The sequence below is a fragment of the Mauremys reevesii genome, linkage group 12 (assembly GCF_016161935.1).
Source record: "Mauremys reevesii isolate NIE-2019 linkage group 12, ASM1616193v1, whole genome shotgun sequence".
In the NCBI taxonomy this organism is placed as follows: domain Eukaryota; kingdom Metazoa; phylum Chordata; order Testudines; family Geoemydidae; genus Mauremys; species Mauremys reevesii.
In genome coordinates this window covers 48,853,006-48,880,397 of record NC_052634.1, presented here as the reverse complement: position 1 = coordinate 48,880,397, position 27,392 = coordinate 48,853,006, and the positions used below count along the sequence as shown (strand labels likewise).

Sequence of the window (27,392 nt, the reverse complement as noted above, 5' to 3'; positions counted from 1 at the left end):
CCACTCTGGCCCAGGCAGTTCCAGCTCCCACGGAGGATGGGACCCCCTGGCCCAGTGACTCCCTCATTACACTGCCTGGCCTGTCAGTGTGGCTAACTTGGAGCTTTGGCCTCTCCCCATTGCCCAGGGGCCTGTCAGTCTCAGGGGCCTGATTTCCCATTGGCCCTTTCCCCTTCTATTGGTGCTGGGAACTAGCCAACAAAACCCCCCCCCCCCCCCCACACACACACTCACTAAGTTTTAGTAAAGGGCCAAGAGCCCCTTACACAAACCAGCCCCATGAGGGTCACCACTGTGCAAAGAAGGCAGTATGAGCTGGTCCCATGGTGTAATGGGCAGCACTCAGGACTCTGAATCCTGCAGTCTGAGTTCAAATCTCAGTGGGACCTTGTGTTGGTTTGTGGTAAAGCCCTGGAGCTCCCAGTGCTCAACTTCCCTGTCTCCAGCTGTGCAAGAGCAAATCTTTCCCCTCCTGCTGGGTGACTCACCCCTCCTAGAGCCAGGTCTGTGGCTGGGGTGGCCACAATGGGTTGGGGCTCTAGAACTTGCTACCCTGATGGTTGGGATTCTTGCTGCTTCACCTGGTGCCCACAAGTTTGGCCCTGGTGCTTCCTGCCACACTTTTCCTGGGGCCCACATGGCGCTTGAAGAAAGAAGGGCCAGGGTGGGGATTGATAGTCAGGGCTTGGCAGGAGGGAGGAAGAGCCCCAGGCTGGAGCCCCACACACCTTCCCTCCTCCTCTGGGCACCTAGAGCAGAGGCAGCCCAGCTCTGTCTGCTGGACACCTCGGCAGAGTAGGTGAGTTCATGTAAATACAGTCTGGTCCCAAAGCCTCCCCCAACCCTGGCTCATCACTAGCTGTCAGGGGAGAGCTCATTCACACCTTGCTTCCAAATCATCATTTGAAATTCTGAGGTTGGCCAACATTGCTGAAGCCAATGCACCAACATTGTCAGCAAACACAACAGCAAACACAACCAGGCTTTGTCCAGACTTTTCAATCCTATTTTACTTTCTCAGGTACAGGTATTTTTCATACGTTGGATCTGCTTTTAAAGTGTGTGTTAATGTTTCAATTTCCATTCAAATTTGAAACCACTGACAACATTGGCAGCGCTGCATGTAACTACCTGACCACTGGGGTTGGAGAAATTCGGGGAGGGTGCACAGCCCCTGGCTGGGGGCGTATAGGGAATGCCGGTTTCACTGAATTGAGACTCCTACTGCAGCACCTCAGTAGGTCACATCAGAGAGGAGCTGCAGTGTCTAGGCAGTGGGATGCCTGTGCCTTTAAGAGCCCAGCCCTGGGAAGCCCATGCTGAGAGGTGCTGCCTGTGGGAGGGGAAATAGAAAAGCCCCTCTGCTCCCCCCACCCTGTTTTTGCAAACACTGGACTCTCAGCCCCCCGGGGTAACTGTTACCCCTCTGCCCCTGCCTGTGCCGGGGTTTAACCCTCTGGCAGCGCCTCCCCCTGGGCTTAACTCCGGCTCCTTCCCCCCTCCCGGACTGTGCCCTTCAGCCCCTCTCCGAACTCTGCCTCCCGCTGCTTGACCCCCCGACGAGTCAATTTCCACCCCCTGCTCAGACCCTGGCCACCCCCCTCCTCTGATTTGCCCCCCTTTGCCCCTCTTTAATCCCTGTAAAAAGTAAGGGGGGGCTGGGTCCCATTCTCGGGGCGGGGGGGCTGGGATCCTGGCCCCTGCCTGCCCAATGCTCAAAGCGCCCCACGATCTTGCGGATGTTTGCCGAGTGCTGCAGGGTCACCTGCAGGGAGAGAGACATGCGGTTAGGAGGTGATGCAGCCAAGGGTGCCTCACCCAACACTGAGATGCAGCCACCTCTGGGGTGGGTTGCACAAGTCAGCAAATGAATTTGGAACCGGAAACGCACTGAAAGGACCGAGGCAGTTGCAGGAGATGGAGAAAACCAGAAAAAGCAGGAGCCCTGGATCCCAGCCCTGTCCCTCCCCCACTCTACCCCCTAACCCCGACTCCCCTCCCACATTTGAGGGGAGAACCCAGGAGTCCTGGTCCCCAGCCTTGCCCACCCCCATATTTCGATATGGCTCCATCCAACAGCTGCCCCCACAATTGCAGGGCAGCGCCATGGGGCACACCAGGGCCTCCCTGTTTGCACAGGACGGGTGATGTCAGTGACCCAGGGTGGGGAGAGATGATGCTAAGGGAGAAGCAGGCAGCAGACACCCCCACGACAGAGTAAGAAGTGCTAGGGGGCGCCGTGCTGCAAGGAGTGATGGGGGCTGGCAGGGAATGGGAGGATCTCCCCTCACAGCGGGTGCATCTGTCCCCCCCGCAATTCCTCCCCAGCCCTACCCCGGCCCAGGCTAATCCCGGCCCAGCTACCTTGGTTACATTTGGCCTGGATTCCCCAGCTGCTGTGGGAGGGGTGTGGGGCTGGGGAGCATGAGCCTCGACTCCCCCTTCCCCCGACACAGCTGCATGGGAACTGACCAAAGGAGCCTGCAGCACTGCTGCCTAGAGGAAACTGAGGCACCAGCCCATGACAGGCCTTGACGACAGATCACCAACAGATGGCAGGGCAGACTTCATACTGACCCTGCTTCAACTAGATTGTGGCAAAGATTCAAAAACACTGAACGTTAAAACTCACCAAACGCGGGTCAATCCATCCTCATCGTCGTATCCGCTCATTATACTCCACACCTGAACGTAGCCCTCATATGGACAACATACCCTCCTAACTCAGTGTCTGTACGTTAACCTTTTACCCCCAGTCAGGGCTATTGCAGATGACGTATTCCTTACGCCACCCGATCTTAAACCGAACTTTGCACCCCTTGGGTAAGCTGTACGTTGTTCCCTGAGCACCAGAAATTCTACGCCGAAACTCTGTACCGTACACTTTTTTTTATCTTTGAGCATCATCTTAATAAAATGTTGACTTTTGTTCGAGATCCCAGCTCCTGTTCCTTTGCAAGGTGTGTGCATTTGCTCCGGGTTTTAGTCTGCTAATACAGCGGGCGGGGGCGGGGATCATGCCAGACGCGCTTGCCTGCTGCAGACACGGATCCAAGGCTGAAACTTGTCCCCCCACAAGCTGAAGGCTTAACTGAAAACACTTTAAGAAGTGCTCCCGTCTCTGGCACTCAGCTACCCAGCTCCCAATGGGGTCCAAACCCCAAATAGATCCTTTTTACCCTGTAGAAGCTGTAAAATCCTGTGACCAGGGTAGCTGCCTAGCAGCCTGCGCATCTGCCTGCCAGCACGAGAGCGCGTAAGGCACTAATCCGGATGGCAGGCAGCACCAAGCACCCACAGAGTGGTGCAGTGGGAGCATACTGGGCCCATAACCCAGGGGTCAATGGATCAAAACCATCCTCTGCTACGTGTGCGCTTGTTTCTTTTCCCTCTGGGCCTTCAAGCGAGCCGGTGACCAGCAGAGCACCGAGAGCCTAGGCCATGAGGCAAGAGGTGGCTGAGGCGAAGCGGCCTGCCAGGGAGCTCCCTGGCACCTCTGGCTGCCTGGGCTGAAGGCAAGAGGCAGGCCTGGGCGTGGCGAGGGCCTCCTGTCCTGGAATGAGGCTGCAGTGCTTCCTGGTCCCCTTTTCCCACCCACACCGGCAGGCGGCTGCTGCGGGAGAACACGAGGGAGGCTCTCGGGGCGCTAGGCAGCGCTGTGTGTGTGGCTGTCGGGGGAAAGAGCCGAGGCTCCGGACTCGACCTGCCATTGACTCGCGTGGCTCTGCGCGGCCGTCAGCCGGGGCGGGGCGGGCCAGGCCGCGGACGTGACTCAGGCTTGGGCCGCATGGCCGTGCTTTCCTGACGAGGCATGAGGCAGGCCAAGAGCTTTGCACAGCGTACAGGGAAGTGGGAGGGAGACGTCTTTGAGCCGGCGTGTCTTCTCCGCTTCTCCCTTGCCGCTTGGGCGGAGGCGGGAAGGGAGCGAAATGTTCCCGGCTGAAAGTTTTTGTGCTCGGCCTTGAGGATTAAGCCTGAGCCTCCGGCACGGCTGCTGGCAGATGGGTTTCTGAATGGCATCCAGCCTGCTCTTCGGGCCACCAGCTGAAAGCACTGAGGCCAAGAGGCAGCAAAATGGGATCTTTGAGGCTCCCCCCAGGCCTCGGGGAAGTAAGGAAGTAGCACAGGCTTAGCACCATCCCTGGGTAGGCTCAAACCACCATCCTTTCGGTTAACAGCCGAACGCTCTGACCCACTGCGCCACAGAGACACAAGGCTGTTTTGAGCACAAAAGTCGGGAATCAGCTCAGGGTACAGTCTAGCACACGCATGCAGCGGTTAGACAAGCAACAGCAAGGCACTGGACTGGTATGGAGCGAAAGTTCTGTGGGAAGGAACCGAAAAGAGCACCGGGGCTGTGGTACAGCGCTCGCATACACTTTCTTTGGCCCGTTTTGCTGGAAGAGTTAGCAGAGCGAGATTGTTAGTCACAGGACAGTGGGTGGGTTTGTGCAAAGTAGGAGTGTACAGGGAACTGTCTTTGAACAGAAGGAAGGAGAGGAACCAGCGAGAGGAGGGAGGCTGAACTACTTCTCTCTTTGAACAGAATTCTGTGTTAATGGTTCTTGCTTTGAATTCCTCAGTTGGAGTCATTTCAGGGAAGTGATCCTCACATAAGTTACCTAATTTTCAAAGTCATGTGAATGGTGTTTGGTGCGTGTCTGGGAGCTCATCATGGTGAGGTAGAAAGCAGTGGGGGCAGAGAGGCTGTGTAACAGCCAAGGGTGTCAGCTTTGTTTTTCAGCTCTTTAGAACTCAGATCCAAGGGTATATTACTTCTGTTCACTGGATTGTTGGGTAGTAAGTCATCTATTAGACTTTGATTTATTGTCTTTTGTCTGCAGGTAGTAAATCAATCACCAAATGTGCTCCTGTTGATTCTGCAACTTTACCAGGGTAAGAGGTGGGAGTGGAGTGGATGGGGGAGCCCCACCTCTCAATCCTGTGCTGTGAGGACAGGAGGTAAGTCAAAATAAGATATATCAACTTCAGCTACACTATTCTTGTTGCTGAAATTTTGTGTTTTACATTGACCCTGTTCCCCCCCCCCATTGTAAACCAGGCCAAAGTGTAAGCAGTCTCTTAGCCTATCCATGCTGTGATCAAGTGTCTTGGGGTCTATCTACACTATGAAATTAGGTCAAATTTATAGAAGTGGTTTTTAGGAATTGTTTTTATACAGTCAATTGTGTGTGTCCCAACACAAAGGGCTCTAAGTGCATTAAGTCAGTGGACTGCGTCCACAGTACCAAGGGAGTGTCGACTTCTGGAGTGTTGCAATTTGGGTAGCTGTGGGTAGCTATCCCACAATCTCCGCTGTCCATTGGGATTCTGGGTTGAGATCCCAATGCCTGATGGGGCAAAAACAGTGTCGCGGGTGATTCTGGGTACATGTCATCAGACCCTCCTCGCCCTCCCTCCGTGAAAGCAACAGCAGACAATCATTTCACACCTTTTTTTCCTGGGTTACCTGAGCAGATGCCATACCACGGCAAGCATGGAGCCTGCTCAGCTCACCGTCACACTGTACGTCTCCTGGGTTCTGGCAGACATGGGACTGCATTGCTACACAGCAGCAGCTCATTGCCTTTTGGCAGCAGAAGGTGTGTGTTCTGATTAGTAGCCATCATCATCCTAGGTGCTCTTTTAGCTGATCTCAGTGAGATCAGTTGGGGTGCCTGGGCAGACAAGGGAGTGACTCAGCCAGCTCATTCCCATCTTCTGCCAAGCAGCCAGGCGATGACGATGGCTAGCAGTTGTACTGCCCCGTTTGCTACCAGCCTAAGATGTAAAAGCTAGATGGATCAAAACAAGAAATTGACCTGATTTGTTTTGTGAAATCAACGGCCTGCTAAACCCAGGGTTTTGAGTTCAATCCTTGAGGGGGCCATTCTGTGTGACAGTTGTTTGTGTTTCTTCTTGATGCAAAGCCACCCTTTTGTTGATTTTAATTCCCTGTAAGCCATGCCGTCAGTCGCCCTCCCTCCATCAGAGCAATGGCAGACAATTGTTTCACACCTTTCTCAGCGCAGAACCAGAAGCTGCAAAAGCAAAACCAGGCAAGGAGGCGACAGCAGTGCGGTGACAAGAGTGATGAGGACATAGACATGGTCATAGACTTCTCACAAAGTATGGGCCGGGCAATGTGCCCCGGCAATGTGCACATCATGGGGATGAACTCTGCATGGTCACCTGTGCTGATCAGCACACCACGCTGGCCAAACAGGAAACGAAATTAAGAAGTTTGCAGGCCTTTTCCTGTCTATCTGGCCAGTGCATCTGAGTTGAGAGTGCTGTCCAGAGCGGTCACAATGGAGCACTCTGGGATAGCTCTGGAGGCTAATACCTTCAAATTGTGTACACCACTACCCTAAATTCGACCAGGCGAGGCTGAGTTCAGTGCTAATCCCCTCGTCGGAGGTGGAGTAAAGAAATCGATTTAAAGAGCCCTTTAATTTGAAAAAAAGGGCTTTGTCGTGTGGATGGGTCCAGGGTTAAATCGAGGTAACGCTGCTGAATTCAACCTAAAGTCATAGTGCAGACCAGGCCTCCGAGAGATTTTATAGCTACTGGCTGGCTGGGTGTCCAAAAAAGGGAGCAACCCTCCCCCCCGCTTCCATTGATCACACTTGGTAACTACTAAGCAGAAGCACAGAATCATAGATTGATTTGCTGCGTCTCCTGCAGGCTTCCTAACAGCACAGCAGGGCTGCTCTTGGATCTGCACAATGTTGTTTCGTTTAGCAGTGACTGTGAAGGCACTTCCAGCTATTTGGCCGTGGGAACTCTGGTATTAAGTGGACACCCTGTGTATGGCTGTATTGCTTGTAGATTTATATATTCTGTATTGATGTTACCAAATGGAGTATTTTGTAGCTGTCTGCTATAATTTGTTTAACTTGTATGAAATATGAATATGCTCCTCAGACTTAACTACCTGCCTTTCACACACTCCCTGTCCCTCGCTCTGGGGTGGGAACAAGCCACCAGCATGTGTGTCCATTGGATTTTTATTTAATTACTTCTCATTGTTAAATTATTTATGAGTGGTTTTTAAATTTCATTGCAGTGCGTTTTCTTCCTGCCACTGTCACCTGGCAGCTCAGGGATGTGAGATTCTCCTCCATTGCGTTTCTGCCCATGGAAAAAGAAGAGAGACCACACGTCAGTACCTTTGGAAATAAAAGCAACCTGGAAACAAACCAGCTGTCTCCTCAGTGTGCAGTTTGTGTCTCTTTGCTGCAGTTGATGTGTGTGCAGCATGTGTGGTGGACAGGGGCACTGTGTGCTCACATGGGAATTCACCACCCTTGGTGCAGGATTTGACTTGTTCCTGGAGTGAATGTAGCGCTGTGGAGTGTCAGGCACAGGCTGCATGACCCCCTCCATTTATCCTTGGTGCAGATACAGCCCAGGCAGCGCTACTGCAACCTCCCATCCTGCTGCCCTCCACCATCATCTGCACAGCCCACCTGTCAAGGCAGGCGGGGAATGTTGCTCCATGGATCCTGGTTCTCAGATGGGACTGCCCTGGGATGGGCGGGGTGTGGTTGCATCCATTAGGTCACCAGACTGAGCCTTCTAATATCCTTGGTGACTATTCCCAAGATCCAGGACTTTGTGCTCAAACAAAGAAACATCTCCCAGCTTCCTGGTTGAAAATAAGGCCCTTTCCTTGCAATATACAGGAAAGAAGTAGATCTTCACCCCAGATTGGACTCGAACCCACAATCTCTGGCTTCAGAAGTCAATGCTTTATCCATTAGGCCACTGGAGCCTTGATGTACAGCTCCTCAAGAGATGGAAATTTCCTCTCATAAATGCACATTCCTCACATTTGCTTCAACACTAAATAGCCCCTTTATGTGCTTTACAGAAACATCTGCATCCCCTGGCAGCGAGGCACCTGGGCAGGTCGCTGACAGAGCTGAGCACCACCTTTCTGCCAGCCATCTTTAGAGAAAAACCCCACCCTAGAGTCACCCCTCCCTCCTTCAGCACCTCCACGGCTGTGGCTCTGAGTGGCAGTAGGATGATTAGGGGGCGAATCCGGGGCTGGAAGGGGGGTAAGGTCGGCCTGTAAGGAGTAACCAGGTGGGGCAGACCCAGGGGGAGGCTGTGGGCTGCTGGTTGGTTGTTGGGATCCGAGCTCTAGATCAAAGCTGCACAGTGACCTGACCCCAGGGTTATAGGGCCGACATAGTGACCCCCTTACTGGCCTCGGTGACCCTCAAACCCTTGTTACTAAGGGCATTGAGGAGTCTCTGTCCCTTAAAGCTTCTGGGAGCTCCCCAGCAGGCTGCGGGCGTCAGCCGCCTCCTGCCTCACAGGTTAGACTCTTGGCACCGTGCCAGCCACCCCCTCGCTTGCAGGCCCAGTGTAAGAAGCAGGAGGCCTGGTGCTGGCAGAAGAGGGTTTTGATTAATCAACCTCTGTGTGATGGGCACAGGACGCTTCCACTGTGTCCCTCTGCTGGCTTTTCTTCAGCAGCGCCTAGCGGCCCTGGCTCCAGGCTAGTGCCTGGTCAGCTCTGGCACTGGCAGGAAGCGCTGCAGGGTGCTGGGCAGCGGCCCTGGCAAGCCAGCTGCTGGTAGGTGTCTCTCTGGTATCATGGGTCAGTGAGTGCAGCTGTTAATGGAAAGGAGGGGGGGTTATGCTCCCCCAGGGATGCCACTGAAGGCTCCTCATGGGCTCCTCAAGGTCTGCTGGGAGCCGTGATGTCCCCCTTTTGCCACGTTGAAGGCTCCCTCCTGGACACAGTGGGGTCACCTGCTGCCTACAAGAGTGTGGGGGCCGCGCTGCAAAAGCGCATCTCCCAGCAGCCACGCCAGAGCCTCAGGTTTAATCCTCAAGGCCGAGCGCAAAACCTTCAGCCGGGAACATTTCGCTCCCTTCCCGCCTCCGCCCAAGCGGCAAGGGAGAAGCAGAGGAGACAGGCCGGCTCAAAGACGCCTCCCTCCCACTTCCCTGTACGCTGTGCAAAGCTCTTGGCCTGCCTCACGCCTCGTCAGGAAAGCGCGGCCATGCGGCCCAAGCCTGAGTCACGTCCACGGCCTGGCCCGCCCCGCCCCGGCTGACAGCGCGCAGAGCCACGCGAGTCAATGGCAGGTCGAGTCGGGAGCCTCGGCTCTTTCCCCTGACAGCCACACACACAGCGCTGCCCAGCGCCCCCAGAGCCTCCCTCGTGTTCTCCCGCAGCAGCCGCCTGCCGGTGTGGGTGGGAAAAGGGGACCAGGAAGCACTGCAGCCTCATTCCGGGAGAGGAGGCCCTCGCCACGCCCAGGCCTGCCGCTTGCCTTCAGCCCAGGCAGCCAGAGGTGCCAGGGAGCTCCCTGGCAGGCCGCCGCCTCACCCAGGAAATAAGGAAAAGGCGATGAATGACTAAGTCAGGCAATAACAAGGAAATGAAGAGGTTTGTCGAATGGGTTTCTGCCCGATTTAACATCTTCTCAGCTACCGCTCAAAGTTAAAGACCTAAAGTCGACCTATCGGCATAAGTACAGATGGTTGGATGGGAATTAAAAGGAGCTGCTGTCACAAGTGTTAGGTTCCTGCAAGCAGCATGCAAAGCGTTTAAAACCACCGCAGTTAGAGGCTCAGATGAAACGTTTGCCCTAAATCAGAAACGACAATAGGAGGACCAGCAGAAAGCCACTCTAGGTAAACGTCAGAGTAATGGAGGCCATTAGAGGCAAAAAGTCATTCCTTAAAATTTGGAAATCAGATCCTAGTGAGGATAATAGGAAGGTGCACAAACTCTGGCCTGTTAATTGTCAAAGACTAACAAGTCAGGCCAAGAAAGAATCTGAGAAGCAACATGCTAAAGACACAAATGCTAAGCATAATCCGGTCAGTGCGAGTCCTGGTCTGTCCCCGCAGAAAGGTGAACCCCCTCTGTGGCTGGAGTGAGCTCCTCCAAGCCGACCTCACTACAGACCTGCGCCAGGTAGTGCTCATTGTAAAAATGTTTCCTCTGAAGGTTGGGAAAACGGGACCAGCGGTGCTCAGGCCGGCTGACATAATTAACCCCCAACAACAAACACCATGCAGTCAAGAGGAAGGGAGCCTTTGATCTTCCCTCTCATGCCTTAACTGGGGACCATACACACTAATATAGCAGTAACCAGTGCCACAGAGCACAAAGCCCACCAGTAATGCCCTCCCTGGTCTAAGCTCCACCACCTTCTGTACTCGCACCGTGAATGTGAAGAACAAAACTCCAGCCCCATCATTCTTCCCTGTCCAGGAGGCCTTTCCTCCAATCACCCTCTGCCTATTGAGCTACCCTAGAATTGTTAATGTGCATTTCCTGAACACCCACCATGGCCAAGTCCAGCTGCTCCAAGGCACTGAACAGCAAGCACCTCCTCCTGGGCCCCCAAATCCCTGCCACCTTCCACATGGCCACTTTCACAGATGCCCCTTCCCTGGTACTGCCCTTGCTCAACTGCGCAGAGGAGTTTTCATCCCCAATGCCTGCCTGCCACTGCCCAGCAGCCCTCTGGCACCATTCCTGAGGGCCACCACATTCGGAAAGACAGCTCTCATCTCTCAGGGGCCCCATGAGAATACAGTATTGCAACTTTTTTAATGGAAAGGGCCCCCAAAATTGCTTTGCCCTAGGCCAGCTCTGCTCACCTTGGGTGCAGGCACCGCTGTGCTTCCAGAGAACAAGCTGCCAAAGGACTTGCCAAAGGCTGGGGTTAAACCAGGGACCTTTAAATCTTCAGTCTAACACTCTCCCAACTGAGCTACTTTGGCAGCTGCTTAAAAGTGTTTTGGCCTGCTGCTTCTCTGCTCAGGATGTTTTTGCAGCAGTTGAAAAGCAGGTAGGCAAGCAGGGCCAGCCCCCGAGTGGGGCCTCTGACCGTTCCCACTCAAGGGGCTCCTTTTGGCAGTGGGGCACGAGATATTTCCCACAAGAGGCTCCTACGCTGCCTCATCCCCCAAGACCCCTCCTCCCGCTCACTGCTCTCCGTCCCCTCCCCACCCTCACTCGCCTTTATGGTCATTAGAAAGTGGCAAGGCAGAGCCCTCCCATTTTTAAAAGCCCTGGGGTGTTGTTCCCCCCTGTTCCGGCACCCCTGGGGCCCTGCACTTCACACAGCTCTCCCTGATTTCAGTTGTTAGTGAGGGAGCCTCACTGCTAGCGCAGACTGGGCAGTTTCTTGCAGGAGAGACACTGTCCCAAAGCAGGACTAATGCTTAGAGCTGGTTATCAGTGATTTCAGATCTGTTGGGCTGCAGCAAGACTCTCCATTGAGTCTTAACCAGCTCTGCTATTACACAGGGAAGAACAAAAGGGTGAAATGGGGCCTGGAACCCTTAAGAAGAATCCACCCCACCAAGTACAACACTTGTCGCTACCTGCTCCCAGCCCCACTGAGAATGTTTTGGGGGTCACGCCTTGGCTTTATCAGCCTAGGGGGGGTTCAGAAAATACTATTCCACAGGTGCTCCAGTGGTACAATTGGTTAGTGCACAGTGCTTATAGGGCAGTGCTGAGAGGAGCTATGCTGAGGTTGTGAATTCAAATCTCACCTGGAGCACTGGTTTTCATTAACCACATGGCATCACCCCCTCATTTGGCCCTGTGGAATGTAGAATTCCAGCCCTGGGACACTGAGGAGGGGAGGAGTGGGAAATGCCCCCTTCAATTATTACCTCCTCTCCAGAGTGCAGGTGAGAATCTACAATCCTTTCTCCTCCTCAGCCCTGTGCCAGGATCCTCAAGCAGAGCCTGGAGTCCTGCCCTGGCGTCTGTACTATTGACAAAGACTAAGTGACAAAGACAAAACACTCAAATCCCGCCTGGTGCGGGAGCCAGGTTTGTTTCAGATTCTGTCGTTGGTACATTTCCAGGCCTGGGAATGTCCCACAACAGCATTGAATGGGAAGCTGCCTGCAGAACAGTTACACTGCACAGAGCTCCTGGAGGAGGGTGGGAATTAGTAACATTTTGAGGATCGTTTGGGAAATGAGCCTTTGCTGACAAGGTTTGTCTCTGTTCATATTTCACCTTCAGGTGTTATGTTGAGGATCTTTAGTATATTTTTGGGAAGTTAATAACTATCACGTCAACTTTATTTACTGAACTTAAAAATTGGTGTCACTTGATTTTTGCATCTCCTGTGAAAATACAACTGACACGTGTGGCTTTCTACACAGGGTCATGATGTTAAAGTTGGGGAATTCAGTCTTTGTACTTCTGGGGGGGGTGTTGCTTTTTTACAGCTGCCTCACTGCCAGGCACACCGGGCTGTTAGCTGCACCCACTGTCCTTGCCAGGGGCTCCTGCTGAACCCTGGGCAGCTGCACTGCAGTGCTGGGGTGACTGCAGGTGGAGAAGCTGCTGTGGAGCAATGTAGAGCAGGTGCAGGAAGGAGATGGGGTCACTATTCACATTCTGAGCTGCACAATTTTCCAAATTTGGGAATAGATTCATCGATTCATAGACTTAAGGTCAGAAGGGACCATTATGATCATCTAGTCTGACCTCCTGCGCAACGCAGGCCACAGAATCTCACCCACCCACTCCTGTAACAAACCCCTAACCTATGTCTGAGTTATTGAAGTCCTCAAATCGTGGTTTAAAGACTTCAACGTGCAGGGAATCCTCCAGCAAGTGACCCGTGCCCCATGCTGCAGAGAAAGGTGAATGTCCGATAACAATTCTAAGGGGAAGGTGAATGCAGAGCTGTGACATTGGAGATGCCCAGACCTCCAATGGGGGCAGCGTGGAAATTAATAATGGGAAGATCACTTGCAAAATTAGTCATCACTGACAAGCTTTGTCTCTGTTCCTATTTCACGCTGTGGTGTTAGTTAGAGGAATCAGTACAGATTTTTACTATATTAATTAAACACTTAATTTTATTTAACCAAGACAAAAACTTAGTGTCACTTATTTTTTCTCTGTCCTAGCAAGAATGAATTGAATTTTGTGACTTTCTGGAAAGTGCAGCGAGATTAAATGTGGGGAATTCAGTCTCTGTGTTTGTGAGCTGATGTTTTCCTCTCACAGGTCAGTGCCTGCATTGAAATACCAAAAGGGATCTAAGGGCTGGTGTACGCTGGGCACTTCACTGGCAGAGCAACGTCTCTCAGGGTATGAAACCCCCCGTCCACCCATATAGTTACAGTGACCTAAACCCTGGTTAGATAGTGCTAAAGAAAAGGAAGAATTTTTCTGTCAATGCAGCTATTACAGGGATGGGAAAACCTCTCCACTGACTGTCTACTCCAGAGTGCTATAGCAGTGCCACAGCAGCATTTTAAGTGTAGACAGAGTGAAACTAGATTTAGCTCCAGTTTGCACTGTGAATGCTCAGGCACTAAAACTACAGTAATCATAACAACAGTACAGAGCTTGCGTAGTTGGCAGGATTTGAACCTGCGCGGGGCAACCCCAATGGATTTCTAGTCCATCGCCTTAACCACTCGGCCACAACTACTTGAAGTATAATTGTTTTACTACACGATAATTCAGTTCTCACTGAATTGTCTCTTCAAATTGTTTGCTCAGACCAGCTTCCCCAGCACATTCATGGCTGTGCATCAGTGTAAGTGTGTCCTTGGGTGAACAGCGAGAATTCCTGCCCATTTCCCTTCCGGCTGGAGCAGGATGAGAGTGTGTTTGTGTTAATGACATTGCTGTAGATTGTTGTTCATTCCCCACTCTGACAACTCAGCCAGTCCCTTTCCTAGTCAAATCTCCAGCACATCATTCCAATATCAGGTGGCAGGATTTCTCTGGGGCACTGAAATTTTTCAGGGGGCTGTTACATGAACTGAGCCTTGCATTCCACCCTTGATGTTTCATGGACTAACAACAGCAGCAGAAAGAAAGAGCCGAGCCAATATCTCCCTGGCAGGGATGCAGGTGCCACGTCCCCTCTGTCTGACCATCACATTGCAGGAGAGAAGATTTCACTGGAATCGAATGCCCTGGCTCAGACCAGAGACACAGGGAGGTTTTGCTGTTCATGGATCTGTGCAAAGGAAATTGTGTCTCTGTGGGAAATGGAGGCAGGAAATGAAACACCCAATGCCCTAAGGAATGTGGGTGAAGGACTGGGCTGAGCAATGATTTAACAGGGTTTGTTTCAATTTATTGGCCTGATTAAAACTATGGCTAAAAGCCCCCTGTAACAGAGGTTGCGGGACAGGACAGGCAGTTCTGCGCACAGTGTTCAGAGCTGCCCCGTATCTGCCCTTTCTCTGCCCCGCCCCTGCTCCCAGAATGCACCAGGCCCTGGACTGAACTCTTCCCTGCCGGCCGAGCTGGTTTCGTTTGCTGTGATCCTGTTGGCTTGGCAGGGGGGGAAGTGACAGTCCCACCCCAGAGCCAACGCCCCCCTGTCACCCAGCCCCCTGACCCCCAGCAGGGCAGGTCAGCCAGGAGCTGGGCCCTGCCAGGCACTCAGGGCGTCTCCTGCAGCTGGGGGCTCTCCCCAGCGTGGTCTGTGGGAGCTCGCGCACTAACGGGGCAGCGGCAGCAGCCGCGTGGTGGGTTGGGCTGGTGACCCGGGTCCATCTCCTGGGGTTGGCTGGGTTCATGCTCAGGCGACTGGCCCCAGCCACCGGCCGAGCCCCACGGCCACGCTGCTGCTGTTACCGCACTAGCCCCTCACGCCCCCATTCCCTCACTGAAGCCAGGAGAAGGTTTGCAGGGAGGAGGGGGGGTTGACCCCAATATCCCAGAGCTGATTCTCCCCACAAAGGGGTGTGTGCATGTGGTGGGTGCCGTGTGCAGCGCCCTGTGCCCATGAGGAGGGGACCGGGGCTCTGCCGGCAGGAAGATTTATCCTGCAGGAGCCCTGCCTCCCTCCCCCAGGGGTTCCCCTGGAGCAGAGAAGCTTTGAATCCTCGCCGGAGACTAGAGACGCCTGAGCAGCACAAGCTGCCTGGCAGAGGTTCTGGATCAGGGCCTCACGGGCACATGGGGTTCATTCCCTCAGGGCTGCCCTGCCCAGTGCCAGGGCTGCTCTCTCCTCCAGCACAGAGGGGGCTGCCGGCTCTTTGCCAAGCTGGGTCCCAGCTCAAGGCAGATTTAACACTCAGCAGGGGCCCAGGTATGTGCTGGTGCCGCTCAGGGAGGGAATCTGGGCCAAAGACTGATTAGAAATTGGGTAACACTGAAGTGGAACTAGAAAGACCCTTGATGGGACGTGGCGGGTAGGTAGCCCCCATTGTGTATCGTGCCCTCACCGAGAAGTCTCTGGGAGTGTGGATTCTTCCTGATGCGCCACCAACACGACTCGTTGGTCCTGATGTCGGCTGCTCCTTTCTTGATACTGACAAGCTAGTTGTGGGCGTTTCCCACTCACCCCATAGCTCCGGGATGCACAGACAGCAACACTGGTGTGGAAGAAACGAACTCCACTCTCAGGTTTCAAGATCCTTGAGATCACTGACTTGCCAATGTAATTGTCAGGGGGTATAGCTCAGTGGTAGAGTGTTTGACTGCAGATCAAACGGGCCTTGGTTCAAATCCAAGTACCCCCTTAAAAGCCTAGCCCTTCAACAAAAGTAATTGCATATCCATTTCCATTATGTTCAGGAGCTCCACTGACTAGGGATGAATGGAAACACTCAACATTTTCCTGTGCAAATGCATAAAAATCTAGCAAATATGTCCCCCAGCTGAAATCAGTTCCAATCCTCTAAGAGTCTAGTTTATGTTTTCATCAATGAAACAAAGGCACATGAAGACACATTTGCAGGTCCTTGGCCTCCATGGGCTACAATGTGCAGAAGAACAAGAACCACATCCACTTGGGAAGCATGGACTAGTCTGTATTACATTTGGTAAGTAAGTTGCCATTGGGACTGAAAATTCTATTGGAGGTGGACAGGAGCCTGTTGAAAAAATAAAATAACCAAGATTTACCAAACTCCCTGTTACACATTCAATCCTCTCTTTTTTCTATTTTATTAACCTGGGAGCAAGTTACCAGTGACCCAGGGCTGGGGTGGAAGTAGGTGCAAGTGTGGGAGGAGCCCAGGGCTGGGGCAGCAGGGGTGTGTGGGTGGGGGAGCACTGGTAGGGGGGAAGGGGAGAGTCGAGAGCTGGGGCAGCACAGGGTGTGTGTGGGGGAGAGCCCAGGGCTGGCTTGGCAGGGGAGTGAAAGTGGTGGGAGGCCCAGAGCTGGGGAGGCAAGGGGTGCAGGTGTAGGGAGGGGAGAACCCAGGGCTCGGGCAGCAGGGGGATGGGAGGGCAGACAAATTTTTTTTTGCTTGGGGAGGCAAAAAACCTAGAGCCAGCCCTGCCTCCACATACCGTAAGGTAGGTCGGAGCGGATCATTATTATCCCTACTTGAAAGAGCGAGAAGCTCAGGCTGAGACAGGAGAATTGACTTGTCGTAGGTCACACGGCCAGCCAGTGGCAGAGCTGGGAATAGGACCCAAGACCCCTGATTTTCAAACTAACCATTGGATCTTGAATTTCATCCATTGAATGACCTGAATAAAGTGCTCTCAGATGAGCTCCAGACCAACAGTGCACAGTAATTATTCAGCAAGTATTTGAGGAGAACTGCAATGTTAGAGAGAATCATGACCTGCTCAGAGACCATTAATGCAGAGAAGCAGCAAAATTCATCAAACATATGACTGGTTCTGACTTATTTCCTTGGTCTTAAAAGAGAACAACAAGGACCTGAGTCTCTCCCTGTCAATAACCCCTGCTCAGCCAATCAGGTAGAGACTGAGGACGGGAGGCTGAGGGTTCTCAGCAGGGAGCCCAAAGGATGGTTCAGGTCACTGGTGGGGATCACTGCCTGAGCACTATTTCAGCCCCACAGTTTTGGTGGACCTCCCACAGTGGGAGCTGCCAAACACTCCCCACAACACATACACACACCCCGCTCTTGGTGTTGGGAGGAAACAGGTGAAAGGACAAAAGAAGCAAGAGAAGAGAAAGGAGGAAGGGATGGAGGAAAAGGTGAAACACAAAGGATAAACCCTAATGTCTCCAGTAATTTAGGGGACAAAATCCCTGGTGCGGAATAAAATTCTGCCTCCTTAAGCTCGTGTTTTCCATGCTTAGATTTCATCACCAGATGGATCAGACTGAACAGGTTTCAAACCTCAAGGAGGCTCTTAGCTTCTAAACAGGGACGGCTGGTCTCTAGTAAACTCCCTAAAAGGGAAGGAGAAAAGTCGAAAGAGGTTCCTCCTGGCGCTCAAGTACGTGAACCCGAATACTCCCTCAGTCCTCAAAGAGAGACCTGGAGAAGGAGACTTGCTGAAGCAAAGCCACAGGGTCTCTGAGGTTTCCCTGGCCCCTCGCTCCTGTCCTGCCTGGCTGATGTCAGCATCTCTCTGTGAGGTCACCACCTCCCCACCACCTTTGACCAACAGTCTTTGTGCAAAAGGCCTTTGTGATGTCACTGCCACACCCCTCCCTTCCTGTGCTAATGTCCTGCCCCTGGCCAGGCACTTTGGGGGTTTGAGCTACTCCCTGTAGATCACCCCACTCAAGGAGCGTTCGTTCTAGAAAGCAAGCCGGCTAGACAGGAAAACATCAGATGCTGCTCCCAATGCTACACTCAGTTTTTCAGAAATTAATTAACTTTATGGCCAGAAGAGACCATTAGAGCATCTAATCTGACCCCCTGCATATCACAGGCCTCCTGTATGACACAAGAGCTACTTTTGGGGCAAACATATTCCAGAAAGGCATCTAGTCTTCATTAAATGACATCAGGAGATGGAGAATCCACCACTTTCCTTGGTAGATTGTTCCTGCGGTGAATCATCCTTGCTATGGAATATTTGTGCCTTAGTTGTAATATGAATTTGTCTCTCTTCACCGTCCAGCCATTGGGGCTTGTTATGCCTTTCTCTGCTGGATTAAAGAGTCCTTTAATACACAACCTTTTCTCTCCATTAAGGCCCTTCAACACTTCAATGAAGTCACCTTCCAATCTTCTTTTGATAAGCGAAACAGGTTGAGCTCGTTCAATAGCTCACTAGAAGGCATTTTTCTCCAGCCCTCAGAACATTTATTGGCTCTTTGGTCATCAGACTCCTGAACTGCAGCTGGATGTGGCTCTTGTTCTTCTGCACAACATAGCTCCTAGAGAAGAGGGATCTGCAAATGTACATTCGTATGATACCTTTGTTTAATTGATGAAAACATAAACTAGACACTTAGAGGATTGGAAGTGATTTCAGCTGATGGACAGCTTTGCTAGGTTTTTATGCATTTGGACAGTGAAACGTTGAGTGTCTATATTCATATGAAGCACTCCCGTATAGAGGAGCCCCTGAACATAATGGAGAATGGAAATGAAAATGTTTTCCTTTAAAAAAAAAAAAGAAAGAAGGTTCTAAGAGAACACAGGGTTTTGAATCAAGGACCACTTGATCAGCAGGCAAGTACTCTACCACTGAGTTATACCCCCATGACAACAGGAATATAGGATTGTGATATCCAGGACTTTGAAGGACAAACCCTGATTCATCAAGCTCCTTTGCCATTCCCAGATCACAGGCGCTTTTAAAAATGGGGTTTGATTAAACTTCTTAAATGTTGCAAACACCACAGCTTGCGCACCCACCGATATAGCTTCTCCCACTGACACAGCTGCCACCTCTTGGGAAGTGGATTAACTACACCCACAGGAAAACTCTCTCCTCAGCACAGAGTGGTGATTCTCAAACTGTGAGTCAGGACCCCAAAGTGGGATGTGACCCTGATTTAATGGGGTTGCCAGGGCTGGCATTAGACTTGTTGGTGCCTGGAACTGAAGCCAAAAGTCTGAGCCCCACCACCCAGGGCTGAATCCCTCAAGCTCTGGTTTTGCCCTCCCCTCACTGGGGCAGGGCTAGGCTCTGTCTCCATTGTCTCTGCGCAGTGTGGAGGGGCTTGGTCCCTCATGTTCTCCCCCTGCAGCTGCCGGGCGGTGTGGGTGGGAAAAGGGGACCAGGAAGAAGTGCAGCCTCATTACATATCTGCCAGACAACCTTCCTCCCACTCCCTCCACACAATGTTCTTATTTGGAGGTGAAGCCAGGGAAACCACATGGAGGATTCTTACCTGGGGAACTGGGGGGACCCACTTACCACCAGAGATTCTTAAGGGCAGGAGGAACAGGGACTCCCACCTCTGTAGCATGGGGGTGGGTCACCTGCTGGGATCATCTGGGCATATTTCACCTCATCAGCTCCCTGCCATTGCCTTGGGGGCCCCTTGTTCGCTGCCTCTGGTACCCAGTTTGGCCTCCTTCCTGAGGGCTGAAACGCTTTGATCTATCTAAGGTCTGTGGGATCAATACGTGTCATGGTGTAATTCTGTGTTATTCGGGGGTCAGACTAGCTGAGCTAATGGCCCCTTCTGCCCTTAAACACCATGAAAACATTTCCCTGGTTTCTCCTTGCGTCTGACAGACACCACAGTGAGGGGCCCAATAGAAGATCCTGGACACAGCGCTCTGGCTCTTACGTTACTTGGGGACGTCAGCGCTTTCCTAGCAAAGCTGCTGCTAAAGCGCTGGATTTGGGGAACGGTTCGGCCCGGTTCAGAGATCTGCCTGCGGGGTGTGAACCTGCCACGAGGAGTGGGAAACGCAACCAGCAGCGGGAGGCGTTGGCTGAGCTCCGGGCTGCCCCCGTGTGGCCAAAGCTTAGAACTGAGCAGCAGAGTTTAAAGCTGGCACTGGGAGGGACCAGAACACGTGGGGCACAAAGGCTCCTGCGTGCAACGCTTGTTGGGTGAGCAGCTGAGCGTAGCTGATAGCTGGAGTTCAGGGCTGCACCCCGGGGTGCTGAGCAGGTGTCTGTGCTCAGGTTGGCCTCGCTATGATGGTTTCTGGGAAGTTTGGGGTCGCCAGTCCCCCTAGAGAGAGGGGAGCCAGCCCAGGAAAGGAGGCTTTCAAAACTCTGGTACCAATTGGCAGTGGGACTGCGCCTGTGAAGAGCCGCTGCAGCCCCGCCAGGGAGAGCCGGTCTCTTTATGCAGCCCCCGCCCCATTCCTCAGGACAAGGGTTGTGCTCAAAGATCTGTGCCCCGTGTTTTCACCTCCATGTGAACTGCACAGTGCAAATAACCCTCAGCGCATCAGCTCAGTGCCAGGCTCCACTTCCACCCGCTCAGAGCGCAGAGCTCCCAGGCTGAGCCTGAAGTTGGAAGCGGGAGACCCTGTAACCAGCCGGGCCCCGTGGCTGGTGCCTGTGATCCCAGCGCCTGGGGAGGCTGAGGCCGGCGGATCGCTTGAGCTCAGGAGTTCTGGGCTGCAGGGGGCTGTGCCGATCGGGTGTCCGCACTAAGTTCAGCATCAATATGGTGATCCCGGGGAAGCTTGGGGTCCCCAGGTTGCCTAAGGAGGGGTGAACCGGCCCAGGTTGGAAACAGAGCAGGTCAAAACTCCCGTGCTGATCAGTAGTGGATCGTGCCTGTGAATAGCCCCGCGGCGTAGCCTGGGCAAGACAGTGAGACACGGTCTCTTTTTATACAGTCACCCCCTGCAGAGCCTGGAGGGGGGGATGGGAGCACCCACACGCTGGGGATTCTGACCTGGGGGGAGGGACGCCCCCCTGCAACATGGATCTTGAAAAAGGGAACAGAGACAGCCACAGCTCCCGGATGGGGGCAGGCAGGGGAAACCACACACGGGAGCTAGTTCATGGGGTGGGGGACAGAGACACCCACCAGAGATCCTGGATGGGAGCACCCACATGATGGGGATCTTGAACTGGGAGCATGGAAGCACCATGTACCAGAGGTTCTCAAGGGGGAACAGAGACACCCACACACCAGGTGTCTTGCAGCAAGAGCTGCGGTCTTCATTTACACACAGCAGTGATGGGGAATTAACCACGTCCCTTGCGGAGCTTGTTCCACTAGATGATTAGCCTCATTGAAGTACCCAGACCTTTTTAACATTAAGAAGTGAAATGAAATGGCCACATGATGGCAACAGAACCTAAGAAACGTGTTAGTCTCTAAGGTGCCACACGTACTCCTGTTCTTTTTGAGGATACAGACTAACACAGCTGCTCCTCTGAAACCGAAGAGATGAGAAGCCATGTTCTTGTTCAATGTGCATTGAAGCTGAAAAGGGAGATGTTTCCTCTTTGATTCCTAAGCCCCCAACTCTAATCCACTAAACACCCCTTTCCTGCCACAGCCAGGACTAAAACCCAGGAGTCATAACTAGTGGCCCCCCTTAACCTTCTCTCTGTGAGGAAGAAGAAGCTCTGAGACCCTGGGCTGTCCCTTGCCACCCTGCCTGGGCTGCCCTTGAAACCCAATGGGGTTTCCTTGGGCAGTTCTGAATCTTGCTCCCAGGAAGGGTGTAATTTTAGGAGCAGGTTCCAAATAGTGCAATTAACCAGCCAGAAGGGGCAGCAGGTATCGGTGTAGGAGCCATTGAAATAATCACAGCAAAGTAGTTCAGGGAAACTGTTATTAATGAAGTGTGAGTGAAAGATGAGAATCTGATGGTGTCAGTGTCACACTAGAGGGCGCTGAGATGGTTTTAAATTTGTCATCCAAACCCAGCCACCACCTAGTACATGGTTTAACCTCTTCTTCTCTTACCGTTGCTCCTTATCAGGGAAGGGGAGAGAGCAAACGAGCAATAGAAACAGAGACCTAGTGACCGGAGCAAACATTTCTTTGCTCCTTGCTTGGCGCTGTCAGTTATTTGGGTACAAACTCACCCCCCACCCACGGTCTGGGCTGGGCTCAGTGGGCAGGAAGAGGTCAGCTGTCAGTGGGACTTGGGGAGCTCGGGACATTACTGGGAGCTGCTTGAACGTTTAGGTGAAAACCACCTAAACACGGACACAAGGTCTAGGCTGCAGTAACTCATCTTGCATCTGTGGCTGTTGAAGCTACAAGGCAGAGGACTAAGTACAACATTTAAACTGATGTTTGACCTCAGAGAATAAAACAAATGTGTCTGTGAAAAGAGGAGTCGAGTTCAATCCCTTGTCACCATCAATGTGCAAACCAGGAATTTGTTGCTTTGCATTCCTGATGTGTCACCCTCATGTGGCTATTCTCAGAGACTTTAAGGGCAGAAGGGACCATTATGATCATCTAGTCTGACCTCCTGCACAACGCAGGCCACAGAATCTCACCCACCCACTTCTATAACAAACCCCTAACCTATGTCTGAGTAACCTATTCTCTTTCAGTCCCTTTAATTAAAAAATTGTGTTTTTTTCATAGAAACTATATTTTCCTTGTAGCGACACAGGGGCAGATTAATCTACAAAGGAAGGTGATTCCAAGGCAGTTCTGGAGGAGAAGAGAACGTTTCCAGCATCACTAAATTATTTCATTGTGCCTCACAGAGAGAGAAGAGAGAGAGAAAATAAACCTATTAATTTGAGCTACCGACACAGTTCACAGCATGAAATACACAATTTTGTGTTCAATGAGTTGTGTTAATTTACATAATATGAAAAATATGTATTAGGCAATGCATGAAAACCTCACTGCATTGAACAACCCACTTGATGTAGTCAATGTACTACAGAATATTTAAAGATATTAAGAAAGATGTGCTTATAAATTAACATGCCATTTACACATGCACAAGGCACAGCAGAAACTGAATTATTTGAGCTACTAAAATTTCCACTTTCTCACAGCATTTTAGTTCTCAAGGTTGTTTTAATTTGCTTATTTTTGGAACTAGAAATGGGGAAAGAGCACATTGAAGTCAGTGGAATTACCGCAATGAGGATTAGTCTCATTATTTGCCACTAACAAAACCTTTGTTAACAGAGAGTTAACTTTGACTGTGACTATCTCTTACCTTCCAGAACATGGAGTTCAGTAAAACTCAAACTCTGGAGAAACAGGGAATACAGAGTGAGGGTACATGCCCAGATAACCTTAACTCTGCCCTCTAGAAGAGAATCCCTGATAGCATATGAGAACAAGGAAAGGTTTGGGGACAAATTACAGCTATTTCCCAAGAGTTTGTTTCTTCTGTAATTAATTGATCCTGGCCCCATCAATTGATCCTGGCCTGGTGTCTGGCTGTGGAATTTACTATTTACTATTTTTATCCCAGCATATTTAAAGATGAAACTGCTTTACAAAAGCTCCTTTATTCTAGGTTATACAAACAGGTCACTTCCCAGCTATTTCAAGGAGATGGAATTTTCCTGACCCACAGGGAACTTAAACTATCATGCTCAAGATCACACATTCCTTGGGAGAAAACGAAGGAGGAAAAAAAACCCCACCAAACCGTTGCTGTTTCTACCCAAATGATCAATGAGACCAGAAAGTGAGACTGTGCAATTAACTGTCTGGGACTACACTGACTCTGCAGTTACTTGGATGCAGACACACCCAGCTCTATGGTTGGTAAACGTACAGAGACTCTGCTGCTGCTCATGAACTAGCAGCACATGACCTCTAAACAGCTGCCATTCGAATGTATCTGAAAGTCACAAGGAACAAAGATCTGTGTTAAAGGAAGGCTGCCATTTATTAGAGCCCCAGTTGATGCCGTGTGCACAAAGAGAGGATTGAATGTGTAACAGGGAGTTTGTAAATCTTGGTTATTTTAGTTTTGTAACAGGCTCCTGTCCACCTCCAGTAGAGTTTTCAGTCCCAATGGCAACTTACTTACCAAATGTAATACAGACTAGTCCATGCCTCCCATGTGGATGTGGTTCTTGTTCTTCTGCACATTGTAGCCCATGGAGGCCAAGGACCTGCAAATGAGTCTTCATGGGCCTTTGTTTAGTTGATGAAAACAAACCTAGACACTTAGAGGATTGGAACTGATTTCAGCTGGGGACATGTTTGCTAGGTTTTTGTGCATTTGCACAGGCAAACATTGAGTGTGTCCATTCGTTTCAGGGATCCCTATTTATGAGAGCTCTTGAGCATACTGGAAACAGAATTATTTTTATTTAAGAAATTGGGACACTTGGATTTGAACTAAAGACCACTTGATTTGTAGTCAAACACTATACCACTGAGCTATACCCCCATGACATTTGCATTGGCAAGTCAGTGATCTTAAGGATTTTGAAGGACGGGCTCTGCCTCAGAGAGCTCCTTTTCTATTCCCAGGCCACAGGGGTTTTAAAAATGGGGTTTGAGTAAACTTTATATACACATGTAGATACCACAGCTTGCACACCCACCAACATAGCTTCCCCCACTGACATAGCTACCACCTCTCGGGAGATGGGTTAACTGCACGGATGGGACAGTTCTCTTCCCTCCGCTTAAAGCATCTTCATTATTTATGAATAGGTGGGAAATAACCTCCTGACTGGACAGGAACCAATGTATCAGATATTGCTGTGTCTGCATTCAATATGGGTAACTGGTCATATTGGGCTGGATTAGTAGGAGCATTGCAAGCAGATAGAGGGAAGTGATTATTCCCCTCTATTCAGCACTGGTGAGGCCACATCTGGAGCATTGCATTCAGTTCCCCCCCCCGCACCCTCTCTGCCCCTCCCCTGAGACCCACCCTGTCCATCCAAACAGCGTCTGATGTTTTCCAGTCTAGCCAGCTTGCTTCATAGAACGAACGCTCCTTCAGTGGGGTGATCCACAGGAGTAGCTTAAACCTCGAAAGTGCCTGGGCAGGGGCAGGACATTAGCACAGCAAGGGAGGGATGTGGCAGTGACATCATAAAGGCCTTTGCAGGACCTCAGACTATTGGTCAAAGGTGGTGTGGAGGTGGTGACCTCACAGAAAGATGCTGACATCAGGCAGGCAGGACAGAGGCGAGGGGCCAGGAAACCTCACAGACCCCTGTGGCTTTGCTTCAGCAAGTCTCCTTCTCTAGGTCTCTCTTTGAGGACAGAGAGAGTATTCGGGTTCACATACGTGAGCGCCAGGAGGAACCTCTTTCGAGTTTTCTCCTTCCCTTTTAGTGATTTTACTTGAAAACAGCCGACCCTGTTTAGAAGGTAAGAGCCTCCTCGAGGAAGGGGTGTCATGGGGTGTCATAGTTTGGATGCCAGTGCCTCCCCAATGTAAGGAAGTTCCTGCCACCCTGCTCTGTGTTTGCAGGGTGGGAGAGAACAGCATCCACGGCAGTGATTTGCTCCTGGCTGCCAGAGCAGAGCAGCAGGCTCAGCTGTCAGAACTTCCCAGAGCGATGAAAGGGGAGGGGCCCATGGCTCTGTAGCAGGAATGCAGGGCAAGCGAGTTCACAGCGGGCATTGTGGGATACTGGGGGAGGCCAGTTATGGTGATATAATGAACAGCAGTGTCTACACTGACACTTTAAGTTTGCTGCAAAAGCTCTAGACCTCTCATCGAAGTCATTTTATTTTGTCACCAAAACAGGGTAATTTTGTCGCCAGACATGGCATTGCCGTGTGTACACCAGCCACAAGCTGCCGACCGAAGGAGCAGTGTGTGTTTTTCACACACCTGAGCAATATAATTCTGCTGAAACAGCTTTGTAGTGCAGACCTGGCCAAAGATTCACTCACACACAACTTGCAAGGAAAACGTCACCTGCTCCTCTGCTTTGCAGAATCCAAACACAAGCAAAGCTTGTCATGCCCTGATAGCACGGAGTCATGTGTGAGATGACCCTATATTTTAGCTATCCATAGGCACCATGGCTTAGCTGGCTAAAGCGTTTGTTTTGTAAACAGGTGATCCTGGGTTCAACTCCCAGTGGTGCCTGGTTGTTGGGGCACCTGCCATTGGCTACTGTCAGAAGACAAGGTTCAGAGCTAGATGGGCCTTTGGTCTAGCCCAGTGAGGTTTTTCTTATGGTTTAAATTACACTCACAGGCACTGATAACAGAGTTACTGAACGTTTGGGAGTTAGGAGCGGGTAGGTCAGTGCTCCAGTCCCCACACAGATGACCCCTGTCTCCCTCTGGGACAGGGGCAGGTCTGAGCTCTCACCCAAATGCTCATTGTGGCTGCCAGAATCTGTGAGCAGCTTGTTTAGTTTACGCCAAAGGTTGAGTCCTGCTTTGTGCACCGTGTGTGAGACTGAAAATCCTAAACCGCCCTTTGAAATCACGAATGCAGCAGGACGTGTTATTGTCCCTGCCCCAAAGCAGACAGACCAATGGGGAAATGCCGTCGAGTCCAGGGTAATACTCCCCTGCCATTTTACCTTTTTTGCTTGCTAAACTCCTTCTTATCTGCCCGGCCCAGGCTGTCCTCTGCCTCAGCTGCTGCTCCGGCCTGCTCTAGAGTCAAACACGCAGGGCCCCAGGGGAACAGAGGCTGGGACAGGGCAGCAGCCTGGGCTGGGCTGGGAAGATGCTGGGAGTTCTCGTTCCCTGAGAACTGGCCTGGCTCCCTTCTCAACAGCAAACAAATCAATTCCACGTCCCCTCCCCAGAAAAACCAGCCTGGAGCCAAGGGCAGCAGGGGACGATTCCCTGCAGTTCCCACCGAGGCAGGAGAGAACCCAGGGTGTTTCTAGCAGAGCTTATGGAACTGACGTGGGAAACCAGCCTTTAATAACAGGCAGTTCCAGTTGAAGCTAAGTGTTTTTAACAATTTCTACAACATTAAATAACCCTTTAATCGTAGTGTCACCATCCATAAAATTGCTTCAGCCTTACAGGTTCCCAAGTGCCCAACTAAACATCTCTTCAAATCCAAGGGAGTGGAGATCAGTCAATGTTCAGAGTCATCCCACAAAAAAGAACCATGTTGTGGTACATACTGGCCCCATCATGTGGCCATGGCCTTTCTCTCCTCCTCCAGAGTCAGAATGTGACCAGCTCTCACTGAAGGGGTGCAACATCCCTGCCTTGGTCTCTATGCCAGAGCTCCTATCAGCTCAGCGTCCTTCCCACAAGAGTTGGCTGCTGAGAGGGTTGTGATGGGGTAAATGAAGGCAGAGGAGGATTGTTCCTCATGGGTTTTCTTTGTGTGGCTCTGTGATCCTGATGGAGGAAGCATCATTTGTGCTTGTTTCAGTAGCTTGAGTTGGGCTCAGGTTGTGACCCTGAGTACAGGGATTCCTGCACTCTCTGCTCTTAGTCCCTCAGGGAATGGACAATGGAGCAACTTCAGAAATTGGATAGAAAGTAGCCTAAGAAAGTGTAACATAAGTGAGAAGAAAAACAGCATCTGCCCCTCCCTGGTGGTCTAGTGGTTAGGATTTGGCACTTTCACTGCCAAGGTCTGCGTTCAATTCCCAGTCAGGGAAAAGTGACTTTAAACCAAAACTGCTTTTGTTTCTCTTCACTTACAACATAAACGAAGCTGTGGTGTTTTCCTGATTCCCCCCATCTTCCCAGTGTCTCCATGGCAGGGCTCGCTCCAGGCACCAGCCCAGCAAGCAGGTGCCTGGGGCGGCCAATGGAAAGGGGAGGCTTCAGCAGCAATTGGTCCCTCTCAGAGGGAGGGACTTGAGGCCAAAAGCAGCAGAGGTAGAGCTGCAGTTGATTGCAGCTTTTTTATTTTTT

The 27,392-nt window shown here is 51.5% G+C and overlaps 5 non-coding genes across 5 annotated transcripts; 4 read left to right on the top strand and 1 right to left on the bottom strand.

The window, feature by feature from the left end:
• Window positions 1-317: 317 nt before the first annotated feature.
• On the top strand, window positions 318-389 carry TRNAQ-CUG. Its single transcript has one exon. It is a non-coding gene; the product is annotated as a tRNA-Gln (tRNA).
• Window positions 390-13,372: 12,983 nt separating this feature from the next.
• Window positions 13,373-13,454, bottom strand: TRNAS-AGA. Its single transcript has one exon. It is a non-coding gene; the product is annotated as a tRNA-Ser (tRNA).
• A 1,981-nt stretch (window positions 13,455-15,435) lies between these two features.
• TRNAC-GCA lies at window positions 15,436-15,507 on the top strand. Its single transcript has one exon. It is a non-coding gene; the product is annotated as a tRNA-Cys (tRNA).
• A 10,057-nt stretch (window positions 15,508-25,564) lies between these two features.
• Window positions 25,565-25,638, top strand: TRNAT-UGU. The gene has a single exon. It is a non-coding gene; the product is annotated as a tRNA-Thr (tRNA).
• A 1,423-nt stretch (window positions 25,639-27,061) lies between these two features.
• Window positions 27,062-27,133, top strand: TRNAE-UUC. Its single transcript has one exon. It is a non-coding gene; the product is annotated as a tRNA-Glu (tRNA).
• Window positions 27,134-27,392: the final 259 nt, after the last annotated feature.